Raw genomic sequence first — 21,718 nt, forward strand, 5'->3', positions numbered from 1 at the left:
GCCAGAATGCCTTTTTTTTTTCCCCCCTGGCCTAAAACCAGCAGGCTCCTTCAGAACCCACTCTCAGAATCCTTCTCTCTGGAGTCGGCTCAGGTCTGGTTAAGAGGCGATTGCATGCGTCTACCTGGGAGCTGCCTCAGGTGGTGATAGAGGCCAGTGGGTGAGTGAACAGCTCATTCTTGTGGCCCCCAGAGAAGGCTTTGTGCAGGCGGAGGCCTGATAGAGAACAGAAATTGGAGATGGAGGATAAAGAGCTAATTTGAGTGGGAACAGAAAGCATGAGAACATGTAAAAGCACCTGGCATGATAAGGCATGGTGTTTATTACATTGTAGGTGGTCAATTAATGTTAGCAAAGAAAACGAGAGAATGCAAGATGTCGTGAAAGCAGCTGAAACCAGGTACAAGCCGCTGTAAATCTGCTGGATACAAGTTTTCGGCAAGAGCATTGTTAACTAAAATGATCTGAGTGAACTGTCAACGGCATATACATCTAGTACAATAGGGGGAGGGGGGGAGAACCCAGCCTTTGGCCTCAAAAGTCATGGATTCTGGCTTTGACTCTGCTGCTTCCTAGTTTTTGTGAAGCTGTGAAAGTCATTTCTCTCTCAGCCTCAGTTCCCTCACCTGTAAATGGAGGTGACAAATGTGCTTTAGCTTACAAAGTTGTGAAGAAGGAATGGCAGATTATTGGAAAGTGCTTTGTAAACTGTAAAGCACAGTGTGCATATAAAGTATTCTTCTTATTTTTGACTCGCCGGTCTCTTTACTGTCCTGTGAATGCCCCATACCCATTTGTGCCTCTGAGTCTTTGCTCGTGGTCTCTTTGCCCACTTGCAAGACCCCCTGTGTTAGTGAAGATTAGATTGGAATACAAGTAACAGAAAACCCAAGGCAGCAGTTGTATGTGTCTCTCTCTCATGTAATAGTCTGCAGGCATTCCAGGGCTGTGTGGGAGACTTAGGATCTTTCCATTTTGTTGCTCTGCTGTGCCTGGTAGCCATTTCCAAGGTCACCTTATGACCCAAAATAGCTGCTGGAGCTCCAGCACACATCCACATTTCAGCAAGGAGGAAGAAAAGAGAGAGAGCAGGCTTCCTGTCTTTAAAGACACTCTCTGAGAGTTGCATATGCCACCTTTTTATGTATCCCATCGGCCAGAACTTAATTACATGGACACACCTATCATCTGGAGAAACTGGCAAATGTGTTTTGTATTCTGGATGGTCCTGTGCCCAGCTGAAACTCAGGGTTCTATCATCATCGAAGAAGGAGAGAAGAATATTTAGGGAGAACTAGCATCTCTACTGTTTCCTTCATTTCTTCTCCGTGGATCCATATTTCATTCTTCAAGATCGAGTCAAGTTCATCTGCAAAATAAGGAGTCTGTGTTACTGGTGAGATACATAGCTGGTCCACAGGCAGCAGTGAGCTAAAAGCTTTACATGGGTCATCTCATTTACCTCGCACCATGGCCCTGGGGGCTAAGCACTGTCACTGCCTCAGGGTTTGAGATGCGGAAATGTGGCTCCGAGAGCTGCGCAATATCACAGTTTATGTTTCCTGGGAAACAAACCCCGAGACGGAGCATAGCACTTAGTGGGCAGAGAACATGCATCAGAGAGTGCTTTTGGAGCTTAAGCCTGTGGAAGCGAGGGAGGGGTTGGAAGCAGGATTGGGCAGAAGGAAAAGTTGGGCTGAGATGCGGTTCCAATAAAGGTCTCAGCTGGCTCCCCATGGAACTCTGGAGCTGGGATAGCCCCGCAGAGCGGTTCCAAGTCCTCACTGGGGGGACAAGCCTTTAGATCCTTAGGCTGGTCACTCACTGAATGCAGGCTGCCCCAGGAACAGGGCCTGACTTTGAGCAAATCACTCTCTTTAGTTGAGGCAATCCCCGAGGAGGCTGACAGCTGAGGGCTCCCTACTGGCAGCACTCCCAGTGCCTGCAAGCGTAAGTCTTTCCTTCTTGAAGCAGGATCCTGGAGGGATCAGTGCGCCACATAAATTCACTTGACTAAGCTTGCACTAAGTAGCAAGTGACAGAGATGGGACGAGTACCAGGACTTCTGACTCCAGCAGCGGGGCTTTGCAGTTAAATGGTTTGTTCAAAGTCAGAGCTAGAAGGAAATGCCCACCATTCAGGCACCCTCATCTACATTCCAAATCAATTTGCTGTCTTGCCTCCTTCGGATCTCTGCTGGTGCCTTCTCCTGGAAACTCTACCTCCATGTTTCCTATGTATCATGTTCTGTCTTCTCTCGGAACAAGCTCTGTCAGTTCATACTCCTTTGGTTGAACTATATTGAGTCAATCAAAGCAGTGCTTTGTTGATAAAGTCTCCTAGGGGCTCAGTTCTCTGCCAGGTGGAATGGGATTCTGAAGACAGAATCGTGCCTCAGCAGAGTTACAGGCTGCTTGGAGAGCCAAGGCTCCCCTGTGGAGGCACTGGCGATTGTGGCCGATCAGAGTGGCACAGAGTGGTGCCCTGGGAGTCCTGTCTGTCAGTGCTGTCACATTCAGAGGAAGGAAAGGCCAACACAGGCTGGATCAGAAGACCTGTATTCATTCTTCCTCTACTCTCTGTACCCATCACAACGTCCCGGACGCAGGGATTTTTTGGAACCCATCAGGTGCTCAGGAAGTAGGAGGGGATTTTACAACCATAGACCTGGAGGAAGACAGTTGCATTTCTTAGCTCAGAAATGAGAAAACAGAACCCCAGAAGGCAGCACGCCCTGCCCGAGGTGACACAGCCAGGTAGCAGTAGCTGGACTGAGAAGCTGGTTCCTCGACCATCCCAAGCTACCCCTGCTATGTGACGGCAGAAGGACTGAATGAAGATTTCAGGCTGGTCCCTGCCTTCTGGCATTTTCAGCAAAGCACTCAGGACTGTCAGTGTCACAATGAACAGAAATGAAACACCAGATTAGGAAGAACAGGCCCATGGAAACACCCTGTGGAACTCTATCGCTGATTTCTACCAGCCCAGCTGCCTCCTTGCTCGTCCAAGGTGGTTGCTTCAGGAAAGTGGGTAGGGAGAAGACAGTACAGAAGTTCTTTCTGTTTGGAGATTAGCACCTGGGACTGCAGACAATGCCAAATCGGCTGAGATTTAGAAGTGGTTCCGTAAGAAGTCACTGTGTAATAAGCTTTAGATCAATAGTTCAATCTGCAGAGAGCTTTTGCCCACCGCCCAAGAGAGGTTCCTAACACACTCTAACCTGCATCTTCCCCCTGAAACATCTTAGCTCCGTGAAGCAATAAAACGGTCTGGCCTAAGTTACCGCACTTCTTTGAAGTCCTGGAGAGGCCCATAAATAAGGCAGGTCCTTTGGAAGGGGGCGTTCATTTTGAGGGATCCCCATACAACTCTTTCAGAGTCACATTGATTTGTAGCTGCCTCTAAGTCAATTTCCTGGGGCTCATAAATCTCGATTCGAGCAAAACTAAAATGTCATCGATATTTATTCGATGCATTTCTTACCACTCCATAGGAAAGGAAGGAAAGAAATGCCAGCATTCTCACCCGCCACCCTGGCGTAGGCATGGGACTCGGCCATTCCCGCTTCCTTGCAGACCATTTCGTCGTGAACCATAAACCCCGGGTAACAAATGTTCCATTTCATGGTCAGCAAGAGTGGTAACTGTCACTGGAGAAATAAAATTGAGTTATTGTTTCCAGTTTCAAAAGAACAGCAACAAGTATAAAAAAAAAAAAAAAAAAAAAACAAGGAAAAAAAAAACTGTATGTGATCCCTGTCCTCTTCCCCTCAGACACCTGCAGCCATCTAATGTTTCACTGAATCCTGCCACATAAATGCATAGCTTCACTCACTAATCCATATGGCTCCAGAGACCACTGTTACATGAGAACTTAAACTGATGGGGCCAGGCAGCCCAGGGCAGCTTAATCTTTTTTAATTCAAATCGACTGAGTCCCATGTGGCCCGGAGATGATACACTATATGCTGCAATCAGACTGACCTAGACTTCTCGTGCTCTAAATGATTAATGAAACTGCCTCGAGTTTGTTTCTATGGTGATTGGAAACCTGACCCGGACAGAGGAATCTGCCATTCACGGTGAACGGAACAGAAAGGGGGGCACTGGGGACCCTGGCTGCTGGTGGTGAAGAGATGCCCAAATGCTTCGAGTTCCTCTCCCAGACCTGCTGCTGGCCTCAGAAAGTGGAGGGAGGGGACAGGATGAAAATGACCCTCTTAGGGAAGTTTTAACTCAACCAAATTGCAAATAACAGAATTATTTGTTTGCCCTCAAAGAATCTGAAAACTCTTAAGTATTCCTAAAGCCACCGACTGAAGAGTTGAGGGAAGATGGCATTTAACTCACCTTGGGTTTCCTAAAATAAATACACGAATGAATAAAATAAAACCATGAAATCTTGGATTCCTTCTTTGGAATGAATGGTTTTGCCCTTGTTGAATATTACGAAACCAGCTAAAGACCTCACATTACCGGTTTACTCTTTGGTCATGTGTGGTTTTATTTGTTTTTGTTCCTCATATGAAATAGGTCATATTTGGGCTCCACCTGGCAGCGTGGGGCATAGGGGGAAGTAGATGCCGCTGGTAGAGAAGCAATGGGTATGAATGGTTAGTGCTAATGGTCATCTGCTGCTGCCCACGAGACAGGTCCTGTTTCAGGATGAAGTCCATTGTAGCTTTCCTATCAGAGCCCCCAAACCCTGCCCAGGTGCCCCAGCTGTACAAAATCCTGAATCTTTAGAGAAGTCCATCACAGAGAACACCAAATAACACACCTTTTCATTTTAAAAACTAAGGCTTAATTCCACGTAGCTATTGACAGAGGGATAATGGCCATGAAAGTTGGTGGGGGCATCGTTCCCCTTCTTTCCTTCTTCACCTATTACCCACCTACCTTTCTTATCATGGTCACTGGCCACCTTCTTAAACACACTGTCCCCCTGCCTCTGCACCTTTGATGCTCCGTGTTCCCTACAGACAAAAATCCCAAATTTTAATCAGACGTGCAGGGCCCTCCAAGGTTTCTCCCATTGCAGCTCTGCCTCCTGGGAATTCATCTCTGCCAACTGTTTTATGAACGTCCTCTATGATTGTCCCATCCTCTGTGTTGGCTTTGCTGTCCTCTCTGTCTGGAATGACCTCCCCATGTCCACCTGTTAGAACAATCCTCTTGGTTCCTCCAGACCCAGCTCAAATGCCACCTCACCACATGGGTGTCCCAGTTGCTTAGCCACAGGCTCTCCTTCCCCATATTGTGCCTTGTATAACAGCGTGGTCCAGGCGCTGCTTTCTGTGATGGGACATCTTGCTCCCAGTCACAGGGCTTGGCCCATAGTGAGTGCTCAACCTGTGTTCGTTCAATTGAATTTCTTCTTCCAACCCTGCTCTTTGGTCTTGGGCTCCACTGACTGCCAGCTGGGAAGTTCATCTGGCCTTCTGTTGTCCTCATAATTGTCACTGCTAGCTGTCCCTGGGTGGGCAAAGGGTTCAGGACCTTGTAGCTTAGCCAACACTCAGGAATACTGGGAAAGCAACCAGTAATCGCTCTAGATCAGCTCTAAGACACTCTTCTGACCAGGGTGTCGCTCATCTGGCTTAACTTTCTCCAAACTGGAACCTTCCTGTTGAAGGCCTGAGCTGGTCCCAAGCAGGCTGAGTGCTGTTTAGAGGGTGTGTCTGAGCCAAGCCTCTCCCCCTGGCCCCTTCTGGTGACTTGGCCATGCTGGTGTGCACCTGTTAGGCAGCGCCCTCCTCTGCCCTCGGCAGGGGATGGAGCACCTGACTAAGAAGGGACCTCAAACAGCTTCTCGCCCATCCAGTTAGACATTGTCACAAACTACCCACTGGTGAGCAATCCTTCGGCCTTATCTGACTCTCCCATGGAGGGAGATATCATGTGTGCCTGTTTTGTTCTCTGGGGACACAGGTGGCAAAACTTGGGTGTGGGGCCTTGGCAGGAGGCACTGGTATCCAGATGCCTAGGAACAGATATTTGGGTGAGCAGAGACAGGGTGACTGCCTCTCCTGGCAAGTGATAAGCCTGAATGAGTTGTGTCCTGGCATCGGCTCCATTTCACCAAATGACCCCACCCAGTCTCTCGTCTGGAATCCCCCAGGCATCGAGCTCAGAGAGTCCGCCTCTGTCACTTGCCCCTGTTAAATGGACAAGGTCGAAAGCCCCGAGTCTGTAACATTCAGTAAGATAAAGAACTTCTCTCCCCTGTCCCCCTGACCTCCCCTTGCACCCCGCATCCAGCCACCATGTACTTGGCTGTACACTTTTTAAAATGACGTTTCACTGTGAGGGTTTCAGAAAAAAATCCTGTTGCCTCCATTCAGAAGGTTCTTCCTGGATGAAGTGAGCACTCTGCTGCCGTCTCCCCAGGCCAGGCCAGGGAGGTGGAGGGGTGGGGGGGGGGCTGGAGAACTTGGGGACTGAGGTGAGGAATGTGAGACACGCAGGCGACAGGGCGAGAGGGAAGTGAAGTCATGAATATTTAGACAAGGGGGAGAGTGGAATTCAATCTGACACTGATACACAGGAGGATTGGATTGATAGCAATAATCTAAAATTAGAAGCAGTCTGTCATGGGAGTTTAGAGCTCAGGCTCTAGAGACAGACTGGGTGAAAAACTGAATTTGCCACTTAACAGCTGAGTAACCTTGGACAAGTAACTTAACCTCTCTGTGCCCTCAGCTTCCTCACTGTAAAGTGGAAATAATAAAGTACTTCCCATCTGGGATTGTTATGATGATTAAGTGAGTTCCTGGGACAGTACTTGGCACATAGCAGACACTAGCTGTGGTTATAATTGAATAAAGGTCAACGTGGTGTCCTTCCTAGAGGCTTTGGATCTTTCTTTCCTCTAATGTTCCTTTCCCTAATTTCTGAAATCCTCCACCCTACGCCACTCCCCCTTAAGTTATTTTGGAAAAAAGAAGGGTCTAGGCCACCACTGTCCAATAGAAATATAATGCAAAATACATGAAGTTTAAAAATTTCTAGAAGCCACACTAACAATTAAAATTAATTTTACTCATATATATCATTTAACCCAATACATCTGAACTATTATCCTTTCATCATGTAATCAATACAAAGAATTGTGAAGGAGCTATTTTACTTTTTTTTCATACGAATCTAGTATATATTTTTCACTTACAGCACATCTCAATTCAGGCAATAGATTGTCATCTGGAATACTTGATCGTTTCTAGACCTCATCAAACTGACAGTTGAAAAGTAGCTCCACGTACCCAAGTGGTTCCAAACAACTTGGTTCGGCTTTCCAATAACCGAATCCAGTATCAGTTTTTAAATGAAAATGAAATAAATATTCAATTTTTCAGATGCACGGGTCACATTTCACGTGCCCAGTAGCCCCTTGTGGCTCCTGCATTGGATAACGAAGATCTAGAAGTTGCTGTGGGGAACAGGTAAGTTGCAGAAACTGTATCTGGCTGCAGGCATCACAGGCATAAGGAATTTACCAGAACAGAAACTCTGTAACATCCTGAGCTTGTTCCTAGTGGTGTTGGGAGGTGGGTAGGGTGGTGTGGAGATAGGGGTGAACTGGGAATTCTCTTTATTCCTTTGAGAACCGATGCATACCAGTGCCCGTCATCTACCAGGCGCTGCCCTTGGTTCCAGAGATGCAGTGAGAGTTAGGGCTCTGGGCTGAAATGGGGTTAAAACCTACCTGCCATCTTCCAGTCTTTAGCCTCCTATAACTTCCAGGGAGCGGTGGACTCTGAAATGTGACCCCAGCCCCCAGCCCTGCCCTGACACCAGCCTGGCACAATAATCCGAGTGATGCCCATTTTGATAAGATGGCTGGTAAGTGACTACTGTGGGCCAGGCCCCAAGCTCTTAGCTGGGATGCAGCTTAATGGGTTAATGGGGTGACCAGCATCATTTGTCTGATTAGAACTTCCAAGTCCCCATTGTCCCTGGCTGTGTCAGGAACCTGTGGCTTCCCCCTGCCCCACTGCACCCTGGCTTTCCCTTGTCCCCTACGCAACCCTACCCCTACCCCCCACCCCACCACACCTCTTCACTATCCTCAACATTATTAGCCTTGTGATCTATTTTGGCTCTGGATCTTTGCCAATTTCATTTTCCCTTTCTTGAATGACCCTCCTATTTGTATTCCACCTTACCTGTTCAGATCCTACCTGCTGTCAAGGTTCTCCTCCTCCAGGCAGCCTTCCAGCCCGTGGGATCTCCTTTTCCCTGCATTCACAGCTCTTGCTGTCTATACCCCGCTGCTGGTGGTTAGCTTGGAGCTGCATGCACAGCAGGCAGCATTATTTAACGTCTCATGTTCATGCTTTGTCTCACAGTGAAAGAACTGAACCGCCACTCATGCTTCTGTGAGTCCTGCACTTGCTCCCATTGCGGCCTCGGCTCCCTGCTTCTCTCCAGCACTTGGACACAGAGCAGGCGCTCAGGAAATACCTGCTGATGCCTGGTATCCTGGCCAGGAGACCAGCCTGTGTTATAAAGCTCGGGAGCCCATCCGTTCTGCCCGGGGCAACAAGGTACACACCAAGGACCTGCTTTGTCCACTGTTACGTCTTATATAACCCAGGCCACAGTTGAAACACTTGTGGGAAAATGAATTGCCCTGCATCCAGCCTTCATTGACTTCTCTGACACTGCACTGCTCTTTCTCAGTAGAAAGACTGGAGAAAACCAGAGGCTCTACTCCCTTAATTCTTTATTCACCTATGGAGCCATTTTGCTGTTGAGCTAGTTAATGGTAATAGCAATGATAGTAGGAAGCGTCACTAACATCTATGGATCCCTTTATGGATAACATTTGCCAGACACTGTGTCAAGGGCTTTAGGTGGATAATTTCATTTCATTCCTACAATGACCCACTGGGGTAGATGCCACTAGGAAGCCTGACGTGAGTGGAAGGCTCAAGAACCGATGCTGGTAAAGGGCAGTCTGGCTCACAACTGCCAGCTGTACGATTTGGGGGCATGTAGGTTAACCTGGCTGTAAGGTAGGGATGATAACTTTCAATTCTTGTGAGGATTGGAGAGATGATGTATACAATGTGCTTAGAAACACATGTTCTACATTTTCAAAATATTTGGGCTGTTGTTACCATTCGTCCCCAGTTTATAGATGATGGGGAAACTGAATTACAGAGAGCAATTAAGTAGGTTGCTCTATGTCACAGAGTTCGTAAGAGATGCATTAAGGTTTAAACCCAGTTTGACCTCATCATCCTTGCTTGTAGTCACTACACTACAATAAACACGAATTGATTCATCTTCTTCGCCCAGGCCCGGTGCTGGACAGTCAGCAACCAATTATCTCACTCAATCTTCCAAGTAATTCTGTGAAATGAATTTATCTCCTGGGCAGGGAGGGGCCTAGGAGGAGCTGCCAGCTGGTCTAATAGTTGGGGAGGATGGTCCATTCTAGGTCGGAGAGGGCTACCCCGATGGATCCATCCATGGAGTATTGTGCCAGAAGGGAAGGCTGCTGCCCTGGTGGTAAGGACCAGGTCTCAGCGGTTACATAAGAGGGGCATCACCACTGTTTGAGAAGTCAGGAAAGTTTTCTTGAAATAGAAGTTCCACCTAAAACAGCTGTAAACTTGGTGAGAACATGGTCTTTTTTTTTTTGGTGTTTTGTTCACCACTGTGTACTAGAACTCATGCTTGTACCTGACATAGAGTAGGTGCTTCATAAATATTTATGGAATGCATGGAAAGTGAGCTCTAAATTATGCTCCAGGCAGAGAAAAGAGCATGTGCAAAGGCCCAGCGGTGCGAGAGAGGGCAGCCACTGGGGGAGTCAATTGGTTGAGCCTCTTCTAAACCATGGGGAGCTGTGCTGTAATACAGGTGGGGCTCCTTCCAGGCAGGGGGACAGCTGAAGCCTCACAGGAGTCCAGTGCGGCTAAACAGGTAGCAGTTTGCCTAAGGGCCTGGGATGGAAACCCTACGGAGTAATGAAGAGGACTGTCCTTGCACCCCTCAGGCACAGGTGCAATGACTACAGGAGGCAGACAGAGGAGAGCCATGGGGAGGTGGCAAAGGAGCCAATCGCCAGCTCCTTTGATGCAATGCCAATTAAAAGTTCAGGGAAACAGTGGAGATACTTGTCGTAGAGCGTGATGGTGTCAAGTGAATGAGAAAGACACACACACATTCTTCTTTAGGAGAAGAAATTCATCTCAATAAATGTTTCTTGAGTACTCACTGGAAAATGGTTATACTCAGAAAAAGTTAGAGGCCAGATTTTGCAAAGCAGCTACAGGAGAGGGGTTGGTCTTAGGGAGCTGAGTTTGGGCGCCACGGGGCATCTCCCTGACCCTGTGTCTCTGAGTAAGCAGCCTTTTCTCTCTGTACCTCTCCCCCACTTTTTTTGGTCTTATATGTCTTCTTTGAATTATCAGCTTTCAGCTTAGTTGCCAACTTCTCCAGGACACTGTGTAATGCCCCAAGCCATTCCATCTCCCAGTGCCCCACCTTCAGACTATATATCCTAGGTAGTCTTTTGCGCTTTAGGCGGCCAGAAAGACTTGTTAAAATGTCCACGTTCACTAGCACACTGTCAAAGGTTGAGGCAAATTTTGTTAAACATAGAAGAGCAATCTACAGCTCAATTCTCATCTGTAAAATGATCACATTAAGTTAATATACTGAGTAGGCAATTTAGTCAAATGGTTCAAAAACCAAAAAAATATACAAAGACATAAGTGACGTTAGGCTCCCACCTGGTCCCTCTGCATATTTATGCTCCTCCCCACAAAAACAAAAACAAACCTGGTACCACTGTTATTACTTTTTTTGGACACACTTCCAGAGATTTCTAAATATGTTTCCAAATAAGATTCTTTAAATACCAATTTTATCATTCTATACACACTGCCCTTCACTTTGTTTTTTTCCCCACTTAACAACAGACTTTTAGAGTCTTTCTCTATTAGTACATAAAGAGTTTACTCATTTTATTTTAAAGTTGTATAGTATTCATTTTGCAGATGCACTACAATTAATTTAACTACTACCCTACTGATGGATATTTAAGTATTTAAGTTGTTCCCAGTCTTGTGCTATTACAAGCAGTACTATAATAAATAATTTGATATTTAGGCAACAAATGTGCTCCTAGAATTCTTACTCTAGAAATAATATTACATGCACACACTCCTTACCATTTAGAAAGCACTTAAAAAAAATTAAACATTTCATTTTGAGATAATTACAGATTATACTCAGTTGTAGGAAATAATACAGAGAGATCCCGGGTACCCTTCACCCAGTTTCCCCTACCTGGGTGCAAAACTAGAGCACAATAGCAGAAGGAGGAAATTAACATTCATGCAATCTGCTCACGTAATTCGGATTTCACGTTTTACACAGGTGTGTGTATGTGTGTGTGTGTGTGTGTGTGTTTAGTTCTATGAAATTTTATCATCTGTGTAGCCTTGTGTATCCACCACCAGAGTCAAGATACAGAACAGTTCCAGTACCACAAGGATCCCTCCTCCGACCTTTTATAACCATGCCCACCTTCCTCCGGGCCCACGGCCTCTGTCCTACCCTCACTCAGTCTCTAATCTCTGGCAACCTGGCCACTTTTGGCAATCTGTTCTTATTCTCTATACTTTTGTCATTTCAAAATATTATATTCATGGAATCATATCATGCAGTGTATGATGCCTTTTGGAATTGACTTTTTAAAATCAGCATTTTCCTCTTGAGATGTATCCAGATTGCTGCATACGAGGTCTGACAGTTAAGTTCATGAACTCATCCTAGAAAAAGTGCTCCATACCTCATTGCTGAATATCACTACAGTCACCTTCGAAGTCCTCCCCTTGGGAAGCTATGCGCTGATGCCAGCGCCTTGTCCACCCTTCAAAGCAATTTTGGAACACTTTCTGGAATGGCCACCAGAGATGGTCATATTACCCTTGATGTCCTGAATGTCATCAAAATGTCTTCCTTTCAATATTTCCTTCATCTTCGGGTAAAGAAAGAAGTCATTGGGGGCCAGATTAGGTGAGTAGGGAAAGTGTTCCAATACAGTTATTTGTTTACTGGCTAAAAACTCCCTCTTAGACAGTGCTGTGTGAGCTGGTGCATTGTCGTGATGCAAGAGCCATGAATTGTTGGCGAAAAGTTCAGGTCGTCTAACTTTTTCATGCAGCCTTTTCAGCACTTCCAAATAGTAAACTTGGTTAACTCTCCAGCTGGTACAAATTCATAATGATAATTCCTCTGATATCAAAAAAGAATTAGCAACATTGTGCAACAAGTTCGCGACCTTAATCGTCAGACCTCGTATATCAATAGTTTGTGAGTAGCAGACAATGGTGTGGATGTACCACCATTTGTTTAAAGATATCCAGGTTGTTTCCAGTGGTTGGCAACTAGGAATAAAGTTGCTATGAACACTCCTGTACAGGTTTTTGTGTAAAGTTAAGTTCCATTTCTCTGGGGAAAAATACACAACGGTAAAATTAATTGTTGAACTGTATGGTAGTTACATGTTTAGTTTCATGGAACCTGCCAAACTTTTCCAGAATGGCTGTACCATTTCATATTCCCATCAGCAATGGATGAAGGATTTTGGATCCTTGCCAACATTTGGTGGCGTCGCTATTCTTTTACTTTAGCTTGATAGGTGTATGCATAGCTTTTTAAATTTCTTTCCACAATCTTCCAGCTTTAAGTCTCCTGACTATAATTCCACTTGCCAGTAATAGTAACAATTGCCCTTTATTGAGCCCATACGATATGCCAGACACGGTACCAGGCGTTTTACATGCATTGTCTTATTTCATTTGCTTTATCCCTCAGCACAAGACTGTGGGGTAGGATAATGGCTGTGCATCACGGGCTCAGCCATTTCTGAAATGGTCAGTGGGCTTTAAATTATCTGCCTCTCTGTGTATCTGTTTTTCTGTCTCCTTCTTCCTCTCGAAGTTTTCTCTTCTGTCGTCTCCCAGGGGAGAAAGAAACTGGGAATATTTAGGATTCACTGTTGAGACAGGTGCCAGGTAGATAGGGAAGGGGCCTGGAGAGCCCAGGGTCCAGAGAGGGGAAGCATTGATGGGCTGGGGTCCCTCTACTTCCTGGCTCATGGCTGCAGCCTGACCAGCCAAGTCCGAGGGCAGGAGGACAACAGAATATTCTTTCCTGGTTGCCACCTACATTATCAAGCCCCGAGGCTCTCACCATGAACTGAAAATGCCTTTGGCATCCTTCTTGTAGGGACAGGATCCTAGTCTCCTGCCCACAGCCTTCCTTTGGCAAATAAAAACCCTTGACCGAAACCCTGCTCACTTTGCAGAGCGGCAGCGAAGGAGAACAGTATAACAGTGACAGCTGGCAAGTCCCAAAGACATCTTAGGGGTCAAGCTGGAAGCAACCTGATGTCTCTGAGCTAACAAAATGCCTGGAAACCAATTTGGGTAAATAATGCTAATCAAGCAATCAGTCAATCAAAATCAATAAACATTTTCCAGCACCTTCTATGTACAAAGGCTTTTCACAGAATATTTGTGGGGGGAGGGACCTTAGGGACCATCTCCACTTTCTCCACTTTGCAAACAAAGACAGTCCATCTGTGAAAGGAACGAAGAGCAGGGATGGGAAACTCAGTATTTGCTGAACATCTACTTTCCAGGCATTTTTTAAGGTCATTTCATCCGACTGCGAGCTTGAATTTTTTTCATTTTAATTTTTGGATGAGGAAGCTGAGACTAGAGTTTCAGGAACTTGTCCAAGGTCCCCCAGCTAATCAGTAGTGCCACCTGGGCTTGACAGACGTCAGCCTGTTCCTCTGCCTCTTAAAGATGCAGTCCATACAATAACAACAAAGACAAGTAATAAAGGGAGGTGCTGTTCCAAGAGCACAGCATTCTGCCACTAACTTGATGGGTGACCTTAGACAAACTACCTACAACACTCGAGGACTCTGTTTCTCTATTTGTGAAATGGAAAAAATGGCGAAGGCCTCTAAGGTCCCTTCCAGCTCAAACTTTCTATGGTGGGGACATCATTAAAGAAGGTATTACCCACCGATGATCAAAAGAGGCAACAAATAGTGATACACTGTATAACCCAACAATGGTGGGGACAATTAGAAGAATAGAAAGCCCACCAGGGCAGGTGGCATAAGAGAATTACAGGGAGGTGAGTTTTGAGGATGCTTGGCTATCACAGTCAGTCTGGGGAGTTCTTTTGTTCGGCTAGTCAATGAATGCCATCTTAAAAGTACCAAGTTCTTACAGGCCCTGGTTTCCCATCCACTGCCAACACTCTGAGCTTATTTCATACGGGCCCCGTGGCCGAGCCCTTCACCGAGGTCCCTGCACCCGCCCCGGCCCAGCCCCTGGTGTGCACGTGGGCTGCAGCTCACTCTCCCAGACTACAGACACTTTTGGTTCCTGTAAGTAGCTTTGACAGAGCTCAGCAGTATTCCCAGGATGAAAGCTGTTTTCTTTTAAAAAACAGATGTTGATGACAATAAAGTCTAAAGAGAAGACTGCAATATAAGTGGATTTTTAAATCACTTCTACTTAGAGGAATTCACAGGACACGTTTTAAAAAATATAGCCCCCTACATGATTCCTATTACTAGTTCTATTGATGAAAGGCTCAACCACATTTGCTTTAACATCCTTAATACAAAGGGGCACCTCAAAACACATTTCCAGATGAAAACTGCTGTAGATTTTTCTCCTTTTCAATTAGACCTTACTTTCTGTCAATGGGGGCTCCCCTGTTACCTCTTTTTCCTTTTAAAAAATTCTCTTTCTATACAGTTCTATAAAGTCAGACACCTGAAATTTAAATGTTATTAACCAATGTTACCCCAATACATTTAATTAAACAAAATGCACTGTGAAAAAAGACAACCAAAAACCAAATCCTAGTGCAGAGGAGCCCGCAATCTAAATATTAAAAATAGTAATCAGAAAAAGAAATAAAAAGTTTCCTTCATTTATGAGATAATAAAAAAGAAGCAAAAGATAAAGATGATTTGATTGATATTATTTTTTAAAATAGGAAACACATAATGTGATTAAAAATTTTGAAAGAACAAAAATTCATCATCAAAAACCTCTCTCACCCCACTGTAGCCGCTCAGTTTCCCTTCCCAAAGGCAACCTGTGTTATCAATTTTTTGTGCACCTTTCCAGCGGTATATTGCTCAAACACAAACAGCCACCTATAGTTTTTCCTTTTTACGTAGTATACTCACATACTGCCCTATTTTTTTTTCCATTTAGCAATATATTCTGGAGACCATTCCTTTTCATTACATAAACATCTTATTCTTTTTTTTCAGTTGTATAGTATTTCATCGCAATTTATTTAGTCCCCATATAGACGGCTGATTATTTGCAATCTGTGGCTATTACAAAAAGGCTGCAAAGAAGTGCCTCGTGTACATATAATTTCTCACATATGCTCGTATATCCGCAGGATAAACTCTTAGAAGTGGAAGTGGAAGGTCAAAACACATGGGCATTTGTAAGTTTGATAAATTAAAGATTCAGTTTTAAATCACCTATTATCCCTTCTCTCTTGTTAGTCATGCTAATATTTTTATCAATAATTTTCTAGAGTCGTTCATTTAACAAGCATTTACTGAGCTCTTAGGGGCTAAGTCTTCTTTAAGGCACTGGTCATACAACACTAAACAAAACCGACTCAGGGACCAGAGTGGGAGGCACTCAGTGGCTCTACCGCCACTAGAGCAGCTGAATGGAATTGCTCGATGACACTTGGGCGTGAAAGAATGAATCCCCACAAATCCCATCAAATCTGGCTCTCAGCTCCGCCCATGCCAAAGGCTGCACTGAGTTCAACAGTAGTTGTTGGAGTCACTTCCTTTCCCATGGATTGTACCAAAATCCTGGGGTTTATTGTGGCCAGAAAATTGGAGGCAGCTCTCACATGTTCAGCCTACATCCTAGTCCTGTTGTTATCTCGTCTTTTCTGCTTGCAGCCCTCTGTTCCCGTCAAACCCATGTGAGTTCCCACCAGCCCCACCTGCTTCTGAGTTGGAGGTACCAGGTTTTTAACGACTCCCACTGCATTCTGCCCCTGGGAATTTACTCAGTTTCCCAGTACCACCCCCTCTGCCTTCTTTTCATAACACCAGCTTCCATTCCTTCTTTCCCTTGCCCAATGCTAGCTGCCTCCTCAGAAGCCCACCAATACCTGGGAGATGCGACGCTCCCAAAAAAGCCTGGACATTAGACCACAAAGGTTAAGCTGCTTTGAGAACTGGGGGTGGGGAATCACATTTTTCTTCCTGGGGTTTCTGTTTCCATGGAATAAAGCAAAAATTCATATGTAAATGAATTATCCCACTACACAAATAAATGAATTAAAATGTAATTGCAAGGGGTGGCAAGCCCTGTTTTGTTCATTGCTGCATTTCTTGCACCTAGAATACAGTCTGATACATAGTAGTCGCTCGGTAAATATTTGTTGATTGAAAGAATGAAACAGTAGGAAGAAAAAGAATGAGGGAATGCCTGACACTGGAGCTAGCGACGACTGCTGTGGCCTGAGTAGGCAGAGAGGGTTTCTCAGAGGAGATGACATTTCCACTGATCCTGGAGGATCAGAAGAAATCATCTCGGTGAACTGTTTGGGGAGAAGCCATCCAGACAGACAGCAGTGGGCGGCTCCAGAAGTGGAAGAGAGTTTGTGAAGTGAACACAGATAGCAGCCTTGGGCAGAGGTGGTACAAGGAAGGGACAAAAGAGGGCAGAGGCTGGTTGGGGGACCTGGTAGGAGGTTAAGGAGTGTGGAATTTATGCAAACTGCAATATAACAAGTTTAAATAATGTAAAGCAGGGGAATAGAATAATGTGTTAGAATCTCTTTGCGTTTTAAAAGGATCTCCCTGGCAGCTGAGTGAACGTGGACTGGAGCAGAGACGTGGGTAAATGGGAAGATCCTTTGAGAGGTCTTGCAATCATCACAGCAAGAAGAAATGAGTTGTGTGGGGAGGATGGAAACGTGTGGGCAGATTTAAGATACATTTTAGATGTAGATTTAGATAAGACTTGATTATAGATCCAACGTGGGAGTCAAGAGAAAGAGGCAAATTTTAAGAATGACTCCCAGGTTTTTATCTGGGAATTATTGTGGGCTGGGAATAATTGTGAGGTGATGGAGGAGGTCAAGGAAGAGATGGCTGAGGGAGCCTGGATGAAGAGTTAGTATTTCTGGTGTAGTGTTAAGAGTTGAGGTAAGTCTCAAGCTGCCCAGGTTCTAGTCCTGTCTCCGCCATGAGAGACACTCAGTGTCTCCATTTCTTCATCTGGAAGCGAACAATGATAGTGCCTTCTTAAGTTTTTATGAGGATTCATTGATATAATCTATGTAAAATGCTTATCATAGTGTTTCTTACATAGCAAAATACCTAATAAAATTTAGCTATTTTATTATCTACTTATACATTGGCATTTAAAATGGATAAACAAGATATTTCATTTTTATGAATAAATTATTTATCCAAATAAATAATTTGGGTTGTTTCCAACATTACAGTTTAGTAATAAAGAGCATAGTGGTTCACAGCACAGACTTAGGAGCTAAACTGCCTGGGTTCAAATCCTGTCCCCAGCATTTACTACATGTATAACCTTGACAAGTTACTTGACTTCTCTGTGCCTCAGTTTCCTCATCTCTAAAGTGAGAATAACAATAACACCTATTTCAGAAGAGAATCTAAAAGAATCAAGTGAGTTAATAGATCTAGATCACTTAGAAAATATTAAATACCATGTTTACTATTATGTGCCAACTACTCTTTTAAGCACATTAAGTGTATTTTCTCATTTAATATTTATAACATCCCCATGAAGCAGGTACTGTTATTATCCCAGGGTTACAGACCAGAAAAGTAAGGTACAGACACCATTTGAACCTGCCTGCCAGAGCCCCTGGTTCCAACAACTACTATCTATGGCACATCATTTTATATATGTCATTGCTCATCTGAACAACTATTGTTTTTAGGATAAATTGCAAGGAATGGAATTTCATCATTTAAAAGTTCTTTTTAAGGCCTTTGATATATATTTAACAAATTATTTTCCAGTAAGTTTGTAACAATTTACAATCCTGTGAAAGTTATGATAGCTATGTTTTCTTGGTGGATAATTCCCTTTATTGTTAAGTAATTCTTATTAATATGGCTAAGCCAGTTTTCTTTTGGTTAGTATTGGTATAGTATATGTTTTTTTCCATCCCTTAATTTTCACCTTTCTATGTCTTTATTTTAGGTATGCCTCTTGTAAACAGTGCGTATCTAGATTTTGGCCTTTTATCCATTCTAATATTCTCTGTACCATAATAGGAAAGCTTAATTTATTTACATTCACTGTGGTTACTGATATGGATTTTTTCCCTGATGTATTATTTTGCATATTTTAATTTATTATACTTCATTGTCTTCTTTCTTTCCCCATCTTTTTATTCCTCTAAAATATTAATTGAGTTTTCCTTATTCCTTCCTTGGTTTCCTTGACTAGTTTGAAGTTATATGTTCTGTTTTTCAGCAGTTGCTCTTAATACGCTTAAAATTTTAATATGCTTATTTAATAACTTTTATCTTCTAAGCAAGATTAGGATCTTAAAATACATGAATTCCAAATTAACTCTCCTCCCTTCATCTATGATGATACTGCTAATATATTTATTTTTTAAAATATCTGCTTCACCAGTATTCTTTAAAAAGTATTTAGCCAGGACTTCTGGCTACGGCCTAATGCAGAGATTGGCACACTCTCCTCCCACAAAACAACTATGAAGCCAGACAAAATTGACAAAAATAATCATTTCAGTACTCTGGAAACTGATCAAAGGCATAACAACAATCTGAGCTTTTATACTTGAAAACCTGCTGGGCCCAGGATAAGGACAGTGGAAATCTTTGGCTCTGTAGACTGGGGCTTAGGGCAGGGCAGGCCAGGGATACTGGCAGCTTCCCCGCTCAGTTGAAGGCGGAGCAGTGGGTGAAGTCACACCCAGTGGCATTGTTGGTGGCAGTGACTCTCTCAGTGGCAGACATGGCTCTACTGGCCTGAGGTTGTGGGGTGGGGGCAAGCACATTCCCCGCCGAGGCTGTGCATGTACACAGCAGAGACTGGAAAAGGAGAATGATCACACTTTGCATTTAGTTGTCACATCTTTTTAGTCTTCTCCAATCTGGGACAGTTACTCAGCCTTCAGTTTTCATGATCTTGACACTTTTGAAGAGTACTATCCAGCAATTTGTAGAATGCCCCTCAATTTGGGATCAGACAAAGAATAATTATTATAGCTATGTTAAAGAATTTATAGGACAAGATAGATATCATGAGTAAAGAATTATGTGGAGGGTATTTCAGAAAAGAAACGGAAGCTCTGATATAGAACCCAATGAAAATTCTAGAACTGAAAAATAAATTATCTGACACCATTTTACTGGATGGGATGAAAAGATGAGACACTGGGTATTACAGAAAGAAAGATCCACGAACTTGGAGATGTGACAATATAAATTAATTAAACTGAAGCAGAGTGAGGAAAAATATTTTAAAAAATGAACAAACCATTAATGACACATGGAATAATACCAAAGAGTCTAACATACATGTAATTGGAGTCATAGAAAAGAGAGCAAATGTGACAAAAATTTTAAAGAAACAATGGCCATATATTTCTAAAATTTGGTGAAAAACATCAATATATATAGATCCAAAAAATTTAATAAACTTCATATGAAGTAAATATACACACCTAGACACATCATGACCCAATGGCTCAAAAAGATAAAGAGAAAATATTAAAAGACAGAGCAAAAAAGAAAGACTGCATACAAGGTAACATGGATATAAATTATGATTTTTTTAAAAATTAGAAACAATGCAAGCCAGAAGACAATGGAGCAACATCTTTAAAGTGCTGAAAGAAACTTCAGTCTTGAATACTGGAGCCAGTGAAATGATACGTACTTCAAAAATTAAGGCAAAATAAGGACATTTTCAGATAAGCAAAAGTTGAGAGAATTATAGCCAGCAGATCCTCACTACAAGAAGTGCTAACGGGGGGGGGGGGGGGGGGGGAAGGGGGAGGGGTGGGTGGTTAGCTCAGCTGGTTAGAGCATGGTGCTGGTATCAGCTGGTTAGAGCGTGGTGCTGGTAGCACCAAGGCTGCTGGTTCGATCCCCACATGGGCCACTGTGAGCTGCATCCTCCTTACCAAAAAAAAAAAGAAGTGCTAAAGGAAGTTCTTCAAACTGAAGGGAAGCAATGCCACATAGAAACATGAAGGAACAGGAAGAAATAAAAAGTTCTGGAAATGGGAAGCATGTGGGTAAATAAAAATAGACATTTTTCTCTTTCCTTAAGTTTTTAGAGTTCAGTTGACAGTTTAAAGCAAAGTGAATAATAATAATATATCATAGGGTTTATAACATATGTAAAAGTAAAACATCTGATCATAACAGTGCAGAGTACAGAAGGAGCTAAATGAAAGTTTCTTGTACAGTTTTTTACTACATGTGAAATAGCATAAAATTGATGAATTATAGTCTGTAAAAAGTGAAAGTTGCATAGTGTAATCTCAGTGTAAGAACCAAAAATAAAACAAGGAGGTATGACTAAAACTCCAATGATGGAGATAAAGTGGAATACTAGAAAATAATCTAAAAAAAGTCAGGAAAAGAGGGAAAAATGGGCAAAAACAGGGGGACAAATGGTAAACAAATAGCAAGGTGGTAGACATAACCTAATATAATTATTTATCAATAATTGTATAAATGCAAATAAGCTATGTGCCTCTATTGAAACCTGAGTGACTTGGCCTGTATCTGGTTCTAATAACATTATAAGCTATTTGGTTTTTCTTTTTTTACTGCTCTGCTTTTAACTTTCTTTTTCCATTTTCTGCTACCTGTGAATTTCATTTTCTTACTTTTGAGGTAGGCTGAATATGAATTATATTTAAATCAGAAATTCCATGTGTTTGGAAATTGAGCAGGAAATCTGGGGGCTTCTTCAGCAGTTTGGTCTACCATATTGGCAACTTTATTTTAAAAGTTTAAATAATCCATCCTGAATTTTGTTTTAAGCTAACAAGTAAGTTTTTAACTTTATTTCACAAATTATTAACCCATTGCCCTTATTTGTTAAATAATCTAGCCTTTCTACACTGATTTGAGAAGATACCTTGATCACAATCTAAATTATTTTATACATTTGTGTACATTACTAAATTTCTGTTCTGCTACCATGGTTGTCTGTTTCTGTACAAGGAAATGCAAGATATATTCAGTAATATAGTCTTAAAATTATTTCAGCTTTACATTATTTCAGTTTTAGTGTCTTGTTGGTGAAGGCTCATATAATCACCATCATTTAAAAATATACAGTCTATTTACATGAACTAGAGAATAGTTTCGTCAAGTTTAAACATTTTGTTTGGATTTTATTTGAGATAATGTTAAAGATGTAATGCAATTTAGGGTAAGAATTGGTATTGAAGTGGTATTAGATTTTCCCACACAGAAATATGGCATTTTTCCATTTATTGAAGATATTAACATCTCTCAGTAAAGTTTTGCAATTTTCTTTGTATGGATTCTATACATTTTTGTCATAAAGGTATTCCTTCACCCATATTTAGTAACTTGTTTTGTTATAGTGAATGAGATCTTTTTGTCATAT

General features: G+C 42.9%; 1 long non-coding RNA gene across 3 annotated transcripts in view; it reads right to left on the bottom strand.

Annotated features, from left to right (window-relative positions):
• Positions 1 to 289: 289 nt before the first annotated feature.
• LOC109456350 (uncharacterized) overlaps positions 290 to 21,718 on the bottom strand; it is an 89,804-nt gene continuing 68,375 nt past the window's right edge. For 2 of the 3 annotated variants that reach the window (XR_012496335.1, XR_012496332.1), the window contains 2 exons: positions 3,526 to 3,649; positions 290 to 1,369 (listed from right to left, as the gene is read on the bottom strand). This is a non-coding gene — a long non-coding RNA (uncharacterized LOC109456350). The other variant, XR_012496333.1, reaches the window with a different exon arrangement.

Source organism: Rhinolophus sinicus, linkage group LG05 (genome assembly GCF_036562045.2).
Source record: "Rhinolophus sinicus isolate RSC01 linkage group LG05, ASM3656204v1, whole genome shotgun sequence".
Classification (NCBI taxonomy): Eukaryota; Metazoa; Chordata; class Mammalia; order Chiroptera; family Rhinolophidae; genus Rhinolophus; species Rhinolophus sinicus.